The 18,919-nt window shown below is 36.1% G+C and overlaps 1 long non-coding RNA gene across 1 annotated transcript; it reads left to right on the forward strand.

Annotated features, from left to right (window-relative positions):
- The first annotated feature begins 8,890 nt into the window (after window positions 1–8,890).
- On the forward strand, window positions 8,891–17,397 carry LOC130014347 (uncharacterized). Its single transcript, XR_008789319.1, has 5 exons — window positions 8,891–14,433; window positions 14,685–15,202; window positions 15,476–15,596; window positions 15,971–16,039; window positions 17,255–17,397. It is a non-coding gene; the product is annotated as an uncharacterized LOC130014347 (long non-coding RNA).
- The last annotated feature ends 1,522 nt before the right edge of the window (window positions 17,398–18,919 follow it).

An 18,919-nucleotide genomic window follows, 5' to 3' on the forward strand; every position in this document is an offset into this window, starting at 1 on the left:
ATTACACTCCGATTTCCTGTTCGACATCCATTCATAATTTAATCATTAAATGGATAATTGAGACTGATTTTTTATCGTACCGACTTTAGTAATCATGATCGAGGCTAGGCCAAAAGTTCTATCGCTAAAATCCTTTTATGAAGGGATCAATTTGACTGAAATTTTCAGCAAATTCCCTTTACATTATCTAGTTTTTATACCCCCACATTTTCATGTGGACACTCTAGAGATCACAATTTTCACCCAATTTGATGAAACTCTAAATGCATGTTTATAACCCAGAGATTTTGGTTCCTTTCGACATTTAATTTAAAAAACATTTGAATATGTAACTTGCTGAACTTGGTCCCTGATTGTATGAAAAATCGCGTTTTTAGCTTGTGGTCCCTCAAGAGGTCACAATTATTATCTGATTTAAAAAACGTTTGAATATGTTACCGTTACACCATATTGTTGGTTGAGTTCGAATTTCATGAAAAACGGACCAAAACTGTCAGACAAAAGGCCCCCCCCCCCCACGTGCAAATGTTGTAAACATTTGGTATATCAAGGTTATGGACCTCTAAAGGTCACAATTTTGACCGAATTTTAATGAAACTTGAAATACATGTTTATAACCCAAAAAGATCTTGGTTTCTTTCGAAATTCGCACATATTGCATCGTAACTTCCTGAATTATGGTCCTTGATTGTATGAAAAAACACATTTTTAGCTTGTCCCACTAGAGGTCAAAATTTGTATCCAATTTAAAAAAAACAACATGTGAATATGTCACAATTTTGATCCGATTTTGATGAAACTTGAAATGCATGTTTATAACACAAAGATCTTGGTTCTTTTCGATATTCACACATATCTGATTGTACCGTCTTGAATTATGGCCCTTGATCGTAAGAAAAATAACGTTTTTAGCTTGTGGTCCCTTAATTTAAAAAAAATTCACAATTGTGATCCGATTTTGATGAAACTTGAAATACATGTTTATAACCCAAAGATCTTGGTTACTGTCAATATTTGTGCATATCAGATCGTAACTTCCTGGATTATGTCACCTGATTGTATGAAAAATCCTGTTTTTAGCTTGTGGTCCCTCTAGAGGTCACAATTATTATCTGATATACAAAAACAATCAAATATATCACCGTTACACAGTAATGTTAGGTGAGTTTGAATTTCTTGAAAATCGGACGAAAACTGCCAGACAAAATGGCTTACCCCTCTACGCAAATAGTGTAAACATCTGGTATATCAAGGTTGTGAACCCTTTGGAGGTCACAATTTTGATCGGATTTTAATGAAACTTGAAATGCATGTTTATAACCCAAAGATGTTGGTTCCTGTCGATATTCGCACATATCTGATCGTACCTTCTTGAATTATGGCCCTTGATGTTACGAAAAATCGCTTTTTGTTTAGTTTGTTCTCTATCCATCTCTTGAAAAATGGTTAACTATTATATTGAGAACTGCCAGCTCTTTATCTAATCTCCCATAATGTATCTTTAATTTTGCCTTATTTAAAAATATTTGTTAGTACGAGTCGTCATTCAACTTTTTAGAGAAATCTCATCATGTTAAAATTCACCGAAAGTGACACTATTTTGAAAATGTAAGTCAATCTTCAAAATCCTATTCGTCCTACAATTTTTATCCGAATGTCAATAGTTTGATATTTTTGAAAAGCATTCACTATTCGCAATCGACTGTTGCAGTAGAAATTTGACCTAGATTTTTTTGTTAGAGTGACGTCCTAAAATTGAAGTTTTTATACGCCCACATTTTCATGTGGATGTATATTGTCTAGCCCCTGTCCGTCCGGACGTCCACAATTGTTTGTAGACACTCTACAGTTCACAATTTCTATCCGATTTCAACGAAACTTGACATAGGTTTATCTCACTAAGATCTCCGTTCCTTGCGATATGGATTATGGCCCCTGATTCTTCAAAAAATCGCGTTTTTGGCTTGTGGACCCTATAGAGCTCACAATTTTTATCCAATGATTTGGTTCCATTCGGTAATTGCATATACCTGAACGTAACTTCCTGAATTATGGCCCGTGATTGTACGAAAAATCGCGTGTTTAGCTTGTGGACCCTATAGAGGTCATAATTTTTATCTGATTTAAAAAAACAGTCAAATATATCACCGTTACTCCGTAAAATTAGATGAGTTCGAATTTCATGAAAATCTGACCAAAACTGCTGGAGAAAATGGCCGCCCCTCGTACACAATTAGTGTAAACATCTGTTATATCGAAGTTGTGGACTATCTAGAGGTCACAATTTTGATATGATTTTGATGAAACTTGAAATGCATGTTTATAACCCTTTCGATATTTGGGCATATTGAATCGTAACTTCCTGAATTATGGCCCCTGATTGTATGAAAAATCGTGTTTTTAGCTTGCGGACCCTGTAGAGGTCACAATTCTTACCTGATTTAAAAAAACGTTTGAATATATCACCTTTTCACCGTGATGTATGTTGAGTTCGAACTTCATGAAAATTGGGCCAAAACTGTCGGACAATATGCAAATAGTGTAATGAAACGTGAATGACATGTTTATAACCCAAAGATCTTGGTTCCTCTTGATATTTGCGCATATCGGATCGTAACTTCCTGAATTATGACACTTGATCCGATATTGATCAAACTTTAAATTGATGTTGATATCACTATGATTTAGTCCTTTCGTTAATTGCATATATCTGAACGTAACTTCCTGGATTATAGCCTCTGATTGTTCGAAAAATTATGTTTTTAGCTTGTGTTCCCTCTAGAGGTCACAATTTTTATCCGATTTAAAAAAACAATTGAATATATTATCAAGGTTGTGGACTCTCTAGAAATCACAAATTTGATCCGATTTTGGTGAAAATTGAAATATATCTTTATAACCCAAAGATCTTAGTTCCTTTTCATATTCGTGCATATTGGATTGTAAATTCCTGAATTATGGCCCATGATTGTACGAAAAATCACGTTTTTTGCTTTTGGTCCCTCTACTAGATATGAAAATTTTTATCCCATTTCGATGAAACTTAAATTATATCTTTATATCCCAAATATCTCAGTCCCTCTCAATATTCGCACATTTCAGACCATAGCTTCCTGGATTATGGGCCCTAATTGTACGAAAAATCGCTTCTTTTTTTTTTTACCTTGTTCTCTGTCCATATTTTGCAAAATGTGGGCGTATATTGCTTGGCAACTGCTGGTTCTTTTTTATTTCAGTTATCAACTGGCACATTTTGACTTCATTTTTCCATTGCTCACATATGATTTATTCTTATGCAATACTGGAGGATTCTTAAAACTATTAGAGGCCATACTTGATAAATTCTGCTTCCTTTTTATACGCCCACATTTTCATGTGGACACATATTGTTGTCCCCCCTGTCCGTCCGTGCGTCCACAATTGTTTGTGGACACTCTACAGGTCACAATTCTTATCCGATTTTGACAATACTTGAAATATAGGTTTATCTTCAAAAGATCTTGGTTACTTTCGATATTGGCATGTATCGAACCGTAACATTCGTGGATTATGGCCCATGATTGTACGAAAAATCATGTTTTTAGCTTGTTGACCCTATAGAGATCAGAATTTTTATCCGACTTTGTTGAAACTTGTATTATATGTAAGTTTATAACCCAAAGATCTTGGTTCATTTCGATATTCACACATAACAGACCGTAACTTCCTGAATTATGGCACTGATTGTACGAAAAATCACGTTTTCAGCTTGTGGACCCTATACACTGAGAACTACTAAGTGGTCAATCTGTGCACAGCCCTTCTAGAAAATTATGTCTTGGGCGTTATCTATACGTCTTTCGAAAGAAAATTAATTTTCCGACTATTACTCGGTATTACGGCGTTAAAACTGTAAATAAGGTGTGTTAATTAACAAGGGTGAAAAACTGTCTGAGAGGTGAGTTAATTAACTCATAAATTATTTGCTAGCTATTATAAAAACGTACAATACACAAACAGGGTAAGCGATATGATCAACCTTCCCGAAGAGCTACCAATTGTCCGAATTTTCAAAGAAAAAATTAACAAATTTTATAGTGTAATATCAGTATCTTCTCAAATAAAGCAACCGAACAGTTTTCCAATACGCGCGAATAAGCTCGCGCACGCCTTTACATGTGATAGAATTGTTACTTTGATCAAAGAGATGTTATTGCTCTGCACGGACTATGCGTGAAACGGTTAGACGTGAAGTCTGAAATGGTTGGGTTGACATTTGAATGGTACAAATTTGAAGACACAAATAATAACTTGTCGAAAGACGAGAATAATTATATTTACGAGAATCAGTATATTTACATACGGCAAATTTGGCTTATTCGCGATATACATGGGGATTTTTAAAATGGGGCCTACCTGTTCGATATTTATAAATGACGACATTGCATTTCGTGCGATAGATTAAGCTCAATATTTTTATTTCATTAAATGCAACTTTATAAATAGCGAAGTAGCTTGACTATATGGTACGCGGTATAATCAGCGTTCGACACAAACGTCGGTCCGTAGGCCCAAGGCCGACTGATTTATCGGAGGACTCCTGCTTGCCTATTTCACTCGGGTCCGCCTGGCCTTCGACTTCTTTCTTATCTCGCATAGTTAGTGTCCACTACGACAATTCGGGAAATGCTAGAACTGTCATAGAAACGCAACCTCCGAGTCTCCGATAGTTGACGGTTATTGTTTACTTGTCATCGACATAGATGACGGAAGCTGCTGTTTTTCCAAACATTGACTCGCGTAACCAGCCTTTGATTTGTAACTGGGTTTTTTTGTCGGCTTTAGCCGCTTGAACTTTAAACAAACCGATTGGTAAAAACAATGAAACGGCCACTATGGTATCATAAATCAATCTACTTTCGGCTAAATTTAACGGTTTAATTATTACTTTTTGATTAAGTAGTCAATCAACTTGCTTGTTGGCTACAATAACAGTCATACCTCTCTGTATGGATTATGAATCTCGCTCAGGAATTGCGCTTCTTCGACGCTCCGTATAGATTCCAGGTACCGGTAGATAATAAAATAATAATTGGATCATGCATTTAATGGTTTGGCTGACCAGTTGTTACATAAATTTAAATCTTAGTTGAATATAATCCTCAGAACAGTCATTAATAATATATTTTTCCGACAAAATCTTCGATACCAAATCCGCCGATGACTTGTGACATCAGTTGGAATTTCTAGGGCAATAAGCCAGCAATGCTAGGTTTAGTTTTAAGTAACGTTTACCGTTATGATTTTTTATTTGATACACATGCTGGAAGAGGCTAAATTTTAAACATATTGTCGTTATTATTATTGAAAACTATATGGCATTGTCGTACAGAATTTTATTTTAAAGTAATTTCAATTATGGCTGTCACGTGATCACTGTGCCGTGTGTCTTTCATGGACGAATGAATAAAAACATATTTGCAAGTTACGTGATAGACAAAAACTACAAACTGTGTTATGAAAAATACCACCGTGCTGTATCATTTTATATCCATCCAAAAAACGAAGACAGTTATTTATTCAGGAATATTACTGACTCGAAAATTTTCCGAACATAACGCAAGGGTTATGACATTGTTAATCTTAACACGATTCTGGATGAAATATATTACAAACTTCTGTCTCCTACGAAGTTTTCCGTTTTCCGTCGATTCTGGTGTGCACACCCCATTCATTGGCCTTCGACGGGGGCAGTTATCTTTGAAGACTTGAAATTGGCCACCCAGTTATCTCTAATAGTTAGTTTACTGTTATATCTTATAGCTATATAGGCAGTTCGCTTCGTTTCTCTAGAACATTACATTTGGGCTTGTTTCATCATGTAGAGTTTAAACCGATATCTTCACTAAAAGTCTATCAAATCACTTCTCTATGTAAAGGTGTGTCCAAGACTGGTTAGCAGGTGTTCCTTTACTGTAACATTTTGATTCACAAATTGATGGGGTTCGTTTGCAATTTGGATTTAACTATTGTTATATATCACCAACGGTCATCAATTTATCTAAATAAGCTTGTTATTGCCATCAATTTATCTAAATAAGCTTGTTATTTCCATCAATTTATCTAAATAAGCTTGTTATTGCCAAACTAGTATTTTTCTAATGAAGTCGTCTACAGATGTCTACTGTTATTATTGTTTATTTATATTATATTCATGATTATGTTTATTTACAATGTAAGGTCAGTAGTGAGTAAACACTTCCAGTTGATCAGAGCACTTGGGAAAATCCTACCTCCCCCTTCCTAAATGGGAGTTAGGGTTGGGTAGCCGGCTCGCAATACTGACCATTGATGTTAGGGACGCTTACAAAGATCAGAATATTTAGTTTTGGGTAACATTATACTTTATAAGTACATATGAGGTCAACATTCAAAATTTTTCATTGTCTATAATGTGTATTGTGTTTGTCGTTGGTAATTCAATCCGCCATTTTAAATAACCATTTCAAAAATACAATTTTTTTCGAGGGGTGGAGAGGTTACTTTTCCATATTTTAAATCAAATATCTTATGATACTAACTTTTTATACATTTTGGAAACATTATTTAATTTTTATGCTCCCATATTTTCAGGCCAAAGGTTAAAATTCTATTTTTCACTTTCTAAACTTGGAACATAAAACTTGATGGGTTTTTAAATGAGGTCAAATAACGATTATTTCAAACTTGGACACACCAATATGATTTTGTGTTTGGGAGGGAGGGGAGGAAAGGGATGTTATGTCAGACCCATAAGATGTTTTAATTTATATTTATATTTCACTGATATTACTCTTGGGACAATATCATCGACATATGATTTTTCTTTATTATCATAATGATTATCTTATGTTAAATTAATACACATTATAAAGGTTGTTATTTTGTACCCCCATATTAAACATTATTTATGCCTGTAGATCTGTGATGCTACATGTCAAACTTCTAAATTTTCCATTTTTTTAAACTTGGAACAAACCTTTATGGGAATTTGAACGGGGTAAAAATATTTCGAAAGTTTCGGCATACCAAAATGATGTGAGGGTGGTGGGTGGATCGTGACCGCCAGATCGTCATGCTATAGGTCAACATTCTAAATTTTCTTTTTTTTCCTAAACTTGGAACATAAACCTTTATGGGAATTAGAACGGGTCAAAATTATTTCGAAATTTTCGACATACCAACATGTAGTAGTGGGTGCGGGGTGGTTATGTTTTTAGGAGCAACCGCATTTCATAGCTTTTAAAATATTGTTTAATATGGACCAATTAATAATTTATCAGTTAAAAGAGATTATATTATTGTATTGTTTGTTAATTAATTAAATACTGATAGATGTACTTAAAAATCATTTACAAATAAAATATTTCACCATCACTGTGGTTTGGATCTGATAGGGTGGGGGAACACTAGCCTTGTAATTTTGCTGTGAAATGTTGAACAAGCCGGCGGTAGATGAAAAACTGAGCTGCAGAATAAGCTTGTGAAATCAATGTTCAGGGAAGTGACGATTATCATGGAAGAAACATGATTCTTATTAATTTGAGATAACAATTTCACAGATAACAAGGTTTTAGTTTTGGAGTATAGCACATTTAATGTAAAGAACGAGAGTTGTTTTAACTTGGATCCTTCCAGCTGCAAAGTGTTCCATTTTAATCCACCCGAACTAGGCATATCTCTATATCGGCCCCTCAGATGCCCCTCTGCCCAATTTGTTGCACTATTTCATGGCTGTTCTGATGAAGACATTGTTACATCTATTGCACGAAAAAACGTCGGGTTAATCAACGAAAATTAATGTAAGAGAGAAGTGGGGTTTTAACGTCCACTCACACGGATCAGGTCAGTTCATGACTAACGTGGTTTTGGTTATTCTCATTTGATCATAAGGTCTGTCATTTAAGTCAACTGCTGCGGTATCGATTTCCCGCTTGTGTATGACAAGGGGTAGGTTGCCTGTCCAACCTCATGGGTTTTCTACGGGTCATCCGGTTTCCTCCCACTGCTAAAAATCCATAAGCGCAAGCGAATTATTGAAATAAAATTGAACCATGTGTTTGTCTCGAAATTACCTAGTTTGTGTCAAGTGTACTGTTAAACCCCATTTCTCTCTTCCTACTGTTAAAGACCCTATGTGAACGCTCTAATGACAAAACTTATCATCCGATCTGTATGAAATTTTTATGCATTATTTAATTTAGTGAAATGAAGAATCCTACTGAATTTCAGCAATTTCTGTTAATTATGTCTAAGAGTTATGGCCCTTGATCACTTTGAAATATCTTGTGGATGGCCCTTGATCACTTTGAAAAATCGTGTGGATACTTTAGAGACCATAGTTATCATAATATATATATATATATATATATATATATATATATATATATATATAAATTGTTTCGATTGATCCACAGAGTTTAAGGTCTTGAGACGAACAAGTATATTGATTTTCAATGATTTTTGGTAACTTGAACAGCTAAATCCATGGTATTAAATGTTTTGTATACTAAATGTTAGCATGGGTCAAACAAATTCTAATGATTTACTTAATGAGTTAATTGTTACTCTTAATCAGATTTTAGTGTATTATAAATGTTTCATTACCAACTAAAGTAAAAATATGCGACAACTCATGTTGACTGCCCGGACGATTTAGATGCTGTGGCCGTATGTTTCGTTGCCTGGCAACCTACCTAGGCCTATATTACCTCTTTCCTATACGACAGAAAATATATACAAAAAGACTATATAACCATGTTATGATAAAATCAATCTAAATAGTATAAGAATAAAAGAATAAAATGAACAAAAAAAAGGGGGGGGGGCCTATGTACATATTTACAATTTCAGGTTTGCCATATTCATATATTTAGCTACTGGATTCATTTTTATTTAAACCTTCCGGAGATGTCTAGAAATCTATGGACTTGTTCAAAGATAATACTTGAAATAATAATATCGTCAGTGCCTTTTAATAATGTCTGTATTGAAATCACGTTTTGGGGTAAGGTAAAAATTGAATGTTTACGTGCATCGCGATGTAGAGGACAGGTTTTAACCACGAGAGCACCATGCAGAAATTGAAAAAAACGATAACCCGGGGGGTCAGCAAATTTCAACCATACTTGGTCTATTGGGACCCCTAGACGACAGAAGTCACATGATGGAGTGAAAAAATTTTGAACTGACAACTTCCGGTATAACTGGAAATTGTTGTTTTGGGGCAAAAGTTGACATATTTCGACCAATTTGTTACCCTAATTTCAAAACGCTCCTACCCGAAAAGTTGTGTCTCTAAATTTTTGATATTGGTCAGGTATGATAGGCCTAGTAGTCGTCTTAAAATCCTGCAGTCGTTTGGGAATGAATGAATCATGTGGAATTTTCTGTGAGTGATCATAAAGTGGTCATTTTACATATGTTTAAAACTATGCTATCCTAAAACGCATGTAGCTGCTTCTTTGCAGGTCTGACATAGAATTGCTTGGTGTGGTTGTGAAGGGCATTTCTCAAAGTAAATGTCAAAAGAAAAAAACTGACCGGAACGCAACCCACTAGAGTGCTGTAATATTCTGAAAATGTGTAAAAACGGTATTTTCCACGAAATTCGTCTTTTCACTAATGACCGAATACTATTTTCAAGAGTTCAAATGACCGTTGATTATGAACATTAGTACTATTTTTTGTTACTTGAACGTTCCTTGTGCCAAATATACTATCTTGGTTAAAAATCATGAAGTTTTTGTGACAAAATCGGACGTTCGCGGTCATCGTAGGAAAGGGGCTTAACTGGTGTATAATTTTGCAGGATCAGGCAACGATTATTCTCACCTGTATTCAGTAGTTAGTAGCACGGAAGTGCATAAATGTAAGGACTGGCATAGCAAGCTTTTATATTAGCACAATTTAACCTAAGCAGCACCTTTTCAGCAATGACCAACGATTATCTTCAAATGACTACTGATCATCACCATTACTTGTAATATTTCGTAATTTCAACGTGAATCGTGTCAAATAGATCATTTTGTTTAAAATCATAATATTTTTGTGACAAAATCTGACTTTCACGCTTGCTTGATAGCCATAGGGAAGGGTCATAAGTGGTGTGTAATTTTGCAGGGATCAGACCACTGTTATTAAGATCTGTATTCATGAGCAGATCATCGTATAAATTTGACTGACATGACTATCATAAACATGATATCTTTTAATTTGTACACCTGCTCATGTAAAGAAGAACCATAAGAAGAAACATTCAGAAGTGTTCATGTAGGTACATTTAATGTCTGGTATTGAAATCTCTGAATCATGGCATAGATCAAAACAGGATTTATGGCACTCCAGGATAATGTTGACAGCATGTGCCAAACTCCTACATATACCTACGTTCGAGCAGAAGTGCTCACTTACTTAGATTCCTACGTTCGAGTGTAAATGCTCTCTGACCTTCCTTCAAGGTTTTTGGACCACAGAGTACTGTTTTATTTTGTAGTACTGTTTTTGACCTCTTCTCCTTCAGGGATTTCAATATGGAATTATCATAGCCTCCCGATCTGTAATGCCTCTCTATGAAAACGTCCAAATGTTTCCATACAATGATCGGCTCCTAAATACAGATGGGAATAAGCTGGTCTGATTCCTAAAATATGTTTGACCAAAATAACCTATTTGGCACAAGGAACATTGGCAGAAAAGGTGTTGTATGGTCGTCTTGCTGATTGTGTGACTACGACTTACTGTCACTGGATCATCTACAATCCCCTCGTCCTTAAAACCTGTTACAAGTACATCCCTCAGAAACACTTCTTTTACCCAAGAGCTAAAATATGCTTACACTGAATCGTGTATCATATTTCACCTTTCATTATATCATATTTATAGAAGACGATTTGTTCTGTTTAAATTGCATTGGACATTCATGAAACTTGTCGCTGGTCTAACACATAGACTTTAGATCCTAAGGTCTGTCATTGAGTTAAGTGGTGTGACAGCATGCCGGTGACATGGTGTGGTGTTGTTTGTTCAACCTCATGGATATTCTCTTTTCCCACAAGTGTATTATTGAAGTGAAATTGTACCATATGTTAGTCCCAAAATGACCTAGTTTGTGTTGAGTGGACCTTAAACTCCATTTCTCTCTCTTAAGTCAAAATCACCCTTGCTAACGAATATATTAACTTTGTGATGATGTCCATAGATACAGTATGCATCACCATATTATGCTAGTCCCAAAATGACCTAGTTTGTGTCCAGTGGACTTTAAATCTCATTTTACTTTGTTCCTCTCATGTGTAAATCATCCTTGCTAACGACTAAATGGAATATATTAAATTTGTAAAGATGTCCACACATATACTTCATCTGGGGTATTGATAGACGGGACATTTTATCCTAATTTTTGGTGTTTTTAATATATTTCTCCTGTTTTTATTATGACTGTTCCGGTCATTTTTATTTTTTATTTTGTTAGTAGGAAGGTTGCTAGTTGTGGGTAACATTCAACTTCGGTCCTAGTCCCTGCAAAGAACGAGCTATAGTCTGTACTCAAATACATGTAATATAATTTGTTGAAGTCACTTGGTCAACTCGCAAACTATAATTAACAACCAATTTACTCTCTTGAAACTTTTTTGGTCATTAGCTGAATTTTAAATTCTAAAATTCAGTGTATAGCCTTATAACAACTTGAATTACGGTATATGTTAGTATTAACAAGAAACTGAAGAGAATGGCGCTGTCTTTTCACAGATTCGATTAAAGGCAAAAAGATAAGTATAATACTTTATCACTTCTTTACAATAATATTAAATTACATAAGATTTATGCGATTTTGTTATTTACTTAAAGATAGGTTCCCAGAAAAGTATTTATCAGGTGGTTATTTCCAATAAAAGTATGACAATTTTGGTATATATGGAAAGTAGAGGTATCCAATCTTACTAGAAAAATACTGGATTCCCCGAAAAATACTCATGAAGCGTATACAGGACAAAAATGTCAGGGTTCCCCATATCGACAGTCCGACGATTAGGAATATCTGCACGCGTGACGTCAGAGGTTACACGCGGTGATTGAGCCCTTGATGTACATGTTGATAAACTTTATGAAGAGTTAGACGTACAACACTTTCTGAGATAAAAATCACGGAAAAAGACGCAGGCAGTGGATAATCCGAGAATTTAATTAGGTTTTTATATTTGTAATAAATAGTCAGCGATTAAAGACAACATCGTCTTGTGTATGCAATGCATTTACTATTTTAGTGTATACGTGTAGTCAGTGCCGGACTGGGGCCACCTGTCCACCTGTCCGTGACAGGTGGGCCTAAGCTCATTAAAAAAAAGTGGGCCTAAGCCTATAAACAAAAAAGAAAAAAGAGAAAGAAAGGAGAGGGGGGAGAAAAGAAAGAAAGAAGGAGCGGGCAGGACACAGGACTGGAGAAAGAAATGATTGGAAAAAAATGACTGACAAACAACACAAAAAAAGAAGTGTACTAGAATTCTCAAATTCATCTAATGATAGTGCTCTTAGGTCATTCTGTTATCTAATTGTACCAGGAAATCAAAAATTTGCCTTCTTCTGCTTTGGTCTGAAATGCTTGGAAAATGGGTTTGCGGTTGACAATTTTCAAACCTTTTCTGGGAGAAGAAGCCACCCAGACCCCCCTCGGACGTTTTCGCGCCTTTGGCACGCTCGTGACGCGCCGTCGGCGCGTACTTGTGTGGGTCTTGGTCAATGACCTGACAGAGTCCAGCAGTGCATGTAGTTAAGACCATGCCTTCCACTTTGGAATGGTGAATGACTCATGTCTTATGTGCCTTACTACTGGAATGACCCCTGTTAGCCCTGTACTGAAGTCAAAGGGCATTCCCGAACTTAGGGTACTTCCACTGAACTCAGTGGCATGTCTGGAATTTTATGCTTATTCTGATAGGCGACGGCCAAGGTTTGGATATCTTGAGAATTTTCACTTGGTTTCCGGCTCTGGGTACACCATATATTAAACCTTTCGATAGTTGGAGATTTCTGCAATGGTTTTGTGTAATATCATTAAGAATCGAATGATTTTTCAATGATCAATAAAGGATGGGCAGGGATGGATTTAATTTATTCTCTATGACATGAATGATACATTAAACCATGTAAAATAGACATGCGCATTCTTTTCTTTGTTTTGTAATCAATCAAATACCCACCAGAAATATTAGCCAATCACAGTGCAGGCTTGTATAGCGAACACATAGGTAGCTGATTCTTTACAGGTGATCTGAATTATGGAACGCCAAACTAACATAAAATCAATTCACTGCCAATGGGTCCCGTCAATTAAATGAATATTTGTAAATTTGTCGTTCCATACAGCTAGAGACGCCGATTCGAACAACCCAGTCGCCTGGTAACCGTGGTGAGTACTTTTCAGATACAAACTTTAGAAAGCAAACATCCCCCAACCGTCCTTCAATTTGAAATTGAGCGGCCAAGTGAAAGCATCTATTCACATTAGCCAAATATAGGATACGTCTCTCATCTCAAACAGGTTAGTAAACTTTTAATTTTCATTTTAAAATTTTATTCAGATAGGCTGGTATATTAACAAGTCCATAGAACAGTAGAACTTTAAACCCCCATTTAAACAGTCGATCAATATTTGTACGTGACAGAAGTAGGGTATGTCGAACCGAGTGGGTTTTCTCTTAGTCATTCGGTTTCTTTCCATTGGTAAAGACACGTACGTTCAGATAGGCTGGTATATTATTAACAAGTCGACAGAACAGTAGGACTTTAAACCCTCCATTTAAACAGTCGATTAATATTTTTACGTGACAGGAGTAGGGTATGTCCTTCGTTTTTTTCCATTGCTAAAGACACCTACGTACAATATACCACATGTTAGTCCCGAAATTACCTAGTTCGTGTTGAGTAGACGTTAAAATAGTGTCGTGTTTTATTTGCATTAAACTGGACCTACAAAATGGCGCAAAATTCTTCATTGTATTACCAATAGCATATGCGCAGTATGTTAGTCTCATAATTGTCTCTGGGTTTTTTTTATCAAGCAACAGTTTCTCAATGTAGAATTTGAATACCCGGAAAGGAATAGTGTGAGACGGCCTAGGTTTACAAACTATATGCATTGTTCATTATTAAAGGGGAAGTGTCAGCGTTCACCAGGTATACAAATCAAGGGACAAAATGTGAAGAATTTTCTGATTTATAGCCCACCTCACATGAATAATGAAAGTTTGTATTTCTTTGGCATAGCATCATAAAATTTTAGATTGTCGAATAGGCCAAGGTTAGAGTCTTTCACGCAGAGTTAACCAGTTTATTTACTTTCATATTTCTATTACATATTACAGACATATCTCCTGTTATCGGTCGGACGATGGCGGCGTGGTAGTTCTTCTTTGGGTAAGCTACCTTTTACTTTTAAATAAACGATCTTCACCATATTACAATATTTTCGTCAAACTACATAGAATAGTTTCCGTCCTATATCGGACTAATATGACCTATGAGACAGGGGTAGTCCAATGTTACGGACATATTCGTATGTGTAATCCTTCAACACCAATGAATTTGTCAATCGATGCGCATATTGATTTGAGTTTAGGAAAAAAGAGTTAACATTAATTTAATTCATGGGTTTTTTTTATTTTCAGATTGCACTAAAGGAGACAAGAAGTTTATGGTATCATAGAGAGGTCCACACACGTTATTATTTATCTTATACTGGGTCTGTCTTTATATTCTGGCTGGTTGATGTGTATAAGCTTGGCTTGTGCACCAGATTCCTTTGTAAATATCATGTGAAGTTTTCCATGATGTATTAATAGGTTTTTTTTGGTTGAAAGTTGTAGACATGGGGAGTAATTAAATTGGGATATATTAATATGGCATCAATCAACTAATCCCACATCTCCTTTAGGCAACTAATATTTTCTTTTTGGGGTTCTTCTTTTGTTTGTTTTTTTTTGCATGTTTTTCACTGCATTTGCTTAAGTAAGGGGTGCTATATTTAATATATTCTGATATTTGGTTTATCTTAGATTTTTAATGCCCTTAATGTATATTGCAAATTTCTCATGAGAGTCCAGTAAAGATAATCTTGTATAACGTGTTTCTATGATAAACTTAGATGTATTGTTGATAGTGGGGTCTAGAGAGTTTACGGATACAGGTGAGTTATGCATCACCACTTTATAGATTTTAATATTTTTTGGTATGACAATAGACAAATGTAAAACGTGCTGTCTTTTTTATTAGTCCATAAACTGATTGCATTTTACAGGATTTTTATTGTAAGTTTGATGAAAAAAATAAATAAAGGGTCCAGAAAGATCTAACTAAACATAAATATAATTTTTTTCTTAAAAAATAGTGACGGCGCCGGTTAAAGTACATAAACTGAGATTAGATGTACAATACTTAATAATCCTTCACTAATTTACAGGATCGTGGGGATATGTTTGTAAGGGACGTATGAAGACGGTGATAGTTGTGGATGAGCAGGACACACAGCATATTATACATGGAGGTATTATTGTACAGACAATTGTTATGCAATCGATGAGGTAAGCATTAATATCAATATTTTCTGTATTTCTAAAACAAAGTCGGAAGTGTTATTACTGTAATACAAAATTTCAAACATTATTTATGAGTTTTATTTAGAACATAAAATGTCGTTTAATGTAACACGATGAACCGAAATAGTAGTGGTTATTCATAGGAATTTCACGAATGAGGGTAGCTGATTGTGTTAGACCATTCCATTTCACTTCTTATCTGGAGTTCAAATATATATTTATACGTCTCGAATAATTCACTGTTTTCCTTATTTTAAAACATTAAAAAAAATATACATACTTGTTAATTACAACTTCTCTAGTTCATGTAGGCAACAAGTTTGTCCTTGGCTGTTGATATATAATGGTATATTTTACAGGACCACAACAATGTTAAGACGCCGAATGATCAATATGACGATTACCACTGGTATAGGAGAACAGACAGGGTAGGTATTAATACCAAACTTTACTTATTTCTAAATTATCCCTAAAATTTATAAATACATGTAATTCAAATTAAACTCCATGTGATATGCTTAATTACATAATATGATGTCCATTGAATCAAATTATACATATTAACTGTTGAGACATTCCTGGAAATAGAACTTACGCCTTCAAAACTGTGACATTTCAACAACGTATCACTTGGTCATCTTAAAGTTGCAATTTCATATTTTTGAGTTACATTTTTAAAATCTATTAAAATAAAGCCTGAAAATAGATGGTATCTATAAACAGTCCTACCTTGTTAAAGAATAATCCTATTAATTCTATAGGGGCCACGGTGGCTAGGTGGTTAAGACGCTGGCTCGCTAGCCTGGAGGTCGGGTGTTCGATCCCTGCATTGGCCGAGAAAGTTCATTTGGATTTTCCGACGTGTTTTCCCCTTATCAGAACGGAGGGCCTGACAAGGACAGCTGTCTAGTCCTTCGGATGAGACGAAAAACCGAGGTCCCGTGTATACATTAGAATGCACGTAAAAGATCCCTTGGCAGTTGGAATTCGATATAAGAGTAGGCGATAGTGCCGCTGCCCGGGCACAATTTCCCACATAGCACACTGTATGGCGTATGCCCGTCTTCATTAGCCCAGTATAGGAGTAGGACGTTAAACCCCATTTTATTTCTATTAATCCTATAATTCACTATTGCCAGTTGAGAAATTGGCAAAAATATCATTTTCATCTTCAAATTCAAACATTTGAAGATAACTACTCCATGGTGGAGAATAGAAAACAAGGGAGGTAATTGTGTTATTATTTCCGGTGTAAATGAGTTTAAAGTGTGAGAATGACACCTATGATCGTTTAATAGTGAGTTGACAACCTATTGAGCAAAGGACATAGAAATAATTATGTTTTGACTTTCTTAGAAAATATGAAATTGTAACTTTAAGTGTTGAATAGTGGTTCTTAGATGAATTTACTGTATCGGTTTACTTTGAACAAATCATACTTCAGCTGCAAGCTGAGATTTTCTAGTCGCAAAACAATACAGCATGAAGTTAGGAAACGTTCGTTCGTAGTTTTTGAAAACGTTTCAGATTTACTGAAATATTAATCCTGTTGTACAGATGGGCAAATTTTCAACTACGTCCTTTTTTTAAACGATATTATTCATATGGACAATTTAATTGTCATAGTTTACCTTTTTTTCCAGCTGTGATTTGGATGGATGTCAAGCGGAAGTTTATGGTACCGGGAACTCGACTGGGAAATGGAAGTTGCATAGGGAAATTCTAGATTGGCAATAACAGGTTTATGTTTTTTCTGTATGTATTGTATATATACTATTCAAAAAAAGTAGGGGATATTTGATTTTTAAGTGTTATTAAAGTCACCTAATGAAATTGACGAAGAAACAAATGACAAAATGAAATGAAGTTCACATTCATCGATTTATTCCAAATGATCGTTAGACTAAGTAAGGCACAGACTGGCCATTATAAGGGTAAAATGATACCCGGGGTCAAACAGCAAAGTTACCACAGCATCACAACCAAGTCAGTAACGGGTAAATCCTCCTCTGTTTGCCAAACAAGCATTGATCCGACGTGGCATACTCCTAATGAGACGTCTAAGGTCATTTTGGTCCAGATTGTCCCATTCCTGTTGCAACGCAGCAGCCAGTTCTTGGACATTGGCAGGACGTTGTTGACGTTGACGTAACCTCTGTCCAAGCATGTCCCAGACATGCTCGATGGGGGAGAGGTCGGGACTCAGTGCTGGCCAAGGTAATGTGGTGATGTTCTGTTGTTGGAGGTAACCTGTAACGATCCTGGCCCTGTGACATCTTGCGTTGTCATCCTGGAAGATGAAACGGCGGCCATGACGTCGTGCGAACGGCACAACATGGACTGCCAAGATGTTGTCCCGGTAGTACTGGCCTGTAACACGCCCTGCAACAACATGTAAAGCCGTTCTTCCAGCAACAGTGATGCCTCCCCACACCATAACAGAACCACCCCCAAATCGATCATGTCTGATGACGTTAACGTCTTGGAAACGCTCGTTTCGACGACGCCACACCCTCCTACGTCTGTCCAAAAAATCAACAGTGAACCTTGACTCATCTGAAAACATCACATTGCTCCAGCGTCGATTATCCCAGTGTTGACGATCCCTACACCAACGACGTCTTGCCTGAATGTGATGATCTCCTAAACAAGGGATCACGCGAGGACGTCGGGCGCGAAGGTGACCCCTATGCAGTCGATTCCGAATCGTCTGGCCACTCACTCTCACACCAGTGTCTGTTTGAAGACGAGCGCTGATCTGATTTGCTGTGATGACACGATTTCTCAAGGCCAAGGTACGGATAAATCGATCCTGGGCTTGAGTTGTCGACCTGAGCGTGGTCTGTCCTGTACAGATTGTGTATCACGGTATCTGGACCATAGCCTGCTTATGACAGACTGAGAAACATTCATCGTCCGCGCCACAACCGCCTGTGTTGTGCCGATCTGTAGCATGCCAAGGGCACGTAACCTTTCATTTTGGGTAAGCCGACGCATATCAAAATTTGTTTTCTGGTCACTAAAACAATTAAACTGATGTTTCCACCCTGGAATTCAATGCCACAATGACTGTAACATTCAAAGTCAGAGTCGTGCAAATCTTGGGTTGGACCCCCATGATGATCCCAAGCATCACCTGCATTCCATGCGGTAGCTATTGGTGCGTTAGGGCGTCACATGTAACTGGAAATGTTTCTTCTGTTAGGTTCTATAGTGACTTTTTTCGTAGTCATTTGCATATTTTAGTATTTTGAATAGTATATTTTCTAAATTTTCATGGGTCCGTCTGATAGGTACAGTAAAGGACA

Source organism: Patella vulgata, chromosome 9 (assembly GCF_932274485.2).
Source record: "Patella vulgata chromosome 9, xgPatVulg1.2, whole genome shotgun sequence".
Taxonomy (NCBI): Eukaryota; Metazoa; Mollusca; class Gastropoda; family Patellidae; genus Patella; species Patella vulgata.